The 1737-nt window shown below is 54.2% G+C and overlaps 1 protein-coding gene across 1 annotated transcript in view; it reads right to left on the bottom strand.

Annotated features, from left to right (window-relative positions):
• The window catches only part of TMEM151B (transmembrane protein 151B), a 4460-nt gene that overhangs the window by 1914 nt on the left and 809 nt on the right, over positions 1–1737 (bottom strand). The gene's annotated exons all lie outside the window — the stretch shown is intronic.

Genomic DNA, 1737 nt, shown 5'->3' with positions numbered 1-1737 from the left:
AGCAGGAAGGTCAGAGGCTGGGATCTCCCTCAGGATGACGGTCCTGCAGTGAGGGTAGCTATCGCTCCCGCTTCCCTTTGTGATGCTCTGTCCTCCGTGGGAGACAGCCAGAGCCCAGCTGGATGTGGAGGAGAGCAGCAAAGAGCATCTCTGCTGGCCCGCACCCTGAGCAACCCCCTTCTTCAGCGGGGAGTCACCCCCACCACTGCCACATCCCAGGCAGGGTTATTAAATCACAGCAAGATAGAGCCTGGGGGATCTCCCCTGCATGCCTTGACCCCTGCACCCATCCCACCAGCACAGGCAGCTCTAACTGATAGGTCATCCCACCGGAACACCTCACCACAGCTCCTCCCACTGTGCCTCTCACCGCTTGCACACAAGTCTCTCCCCCTTTCTCTGTCATGACCGACTTTATCAGGGCAGGACAAGATGCCTGGGGTGCCTCTAAGGTGGAGAAATGGACCTTCTGCACCTGGACAGGCCTCTGTTTATTAATGGCGATTCCCACCACAACACTTGGCAGCCTAAAGGGCTCTGAAGTGCTTTTCAAGTGCTGGACAAACCACACAAACAAGAAAGTACTTTTCCGTGACTGAAATGCAGCTGCCTCTGGTGGAGGAGAAAGCGAATATGGAATAACATCCTAAAAGGTGTTCAGGCAGGCAGTGAAGAGCATCCTACCGATCTGCCACCCCAGGGAGGGCAAGCGGCTAGCCACGCCTGTCAGCAAACGTCCCTAACTGCTCCGGGTGTGACAGCTCATACTTCTGGAAAAACCACCTGCAGGTTCTTTCACGGTGAGGAAAGGGCAGAGCTCCAGCAACAGGACTTTTAAAAGGCGTTGCACGGGTGTCTTCAGCATAGGAACTGTGCAGGGTTTCACAAAGATCAGGGAAAAATCCCTGCTTAAGGAAACCTCTGTCACTCTCTGCAACACCCTGAGGTCTCAAGTATCGATCGGGTTTGGTCAGTGAGACCTGACATCGTCACATCCAAAGGGATAAAGTGCAAAGAGGCTATTTGCTTTCTTAGACAAAAGACTGCATCCAGCCCAGATGCCATCCAACACAGCAATCTCCAAAGCTGCAACCTGAGAGAGGGGAGCAAGAACCTCAGCCTTGTGCACATGCCAGAAGGATTAGTAAGAGGCTTTCAGCTTTGCTCTTCCTCCCCTGCTGCATGCAGCACAGTTCCTGAGCTCACCTCCACCGCTGTAGGGGCTAACAGCAGCTGTACTGACACCACTCAGGGCAGTGAAGTTCAAGCCTGGCCCCATTCCTCCTCCATTCCTGAGCACACTGGCCTGGAGAGGTCTCTCACTCAGGGATTCCAAAGAGCTTAATGGGCTCACACTGCTAGAAAGCGGGAGGGAGGGGTCCCTTCCACTCTTGCAAGAAAAGGAAAATTAAAGCAAGAACCAGAGATCACCATGCCACTGACAGGTCTAGGAACAGATCTGGGCCTCTCCTTTCCTCTAAGAAACACCTCTTGCTCTCTCTGAAGAGCCCTTCAACCCTGGCTTGGTCCCCCAGAGCATCACATACTAACCTTGACTCCCTACATCTTGCCAAAGCCCGGTCCACCCCATGCCAGTGGGACTTCTGCCACCGCGATTAGCAGGGCTGGATCCAGCCCACATCTCCAACAGAGGTTTCTCTCCCAGAGGCAGAAGGTGAACCTCTTCTCTTTCTGCCTGCCCCAGCAGCAGCCTGTGATGAGCAGATCAAGCAGCAC

This window comes from Buceros rhinoceros, unplaced genomic scaffold (assembly GCF_000710305.1).
Source record: "Buceros rhinoceros silvestris isolate BGI_N320 unplaced genomic scaffold, ASM71030v1 scaffold32588, whole genome shotgun sequence".
In the NCBI taxonomy this organism is placed as follows: domain Eukaryota; kingdom Metazoa; phylum Chordata; class Aves; order Bucerotiformes; family Bucerotidae; genus Buceros; species Buceros rhinoceros.
The sequence above is the reverse complement of the archived record's forward strand: the minus strand, read 5'-3'. Positions and strand labels throughout refer to the sequence as shown.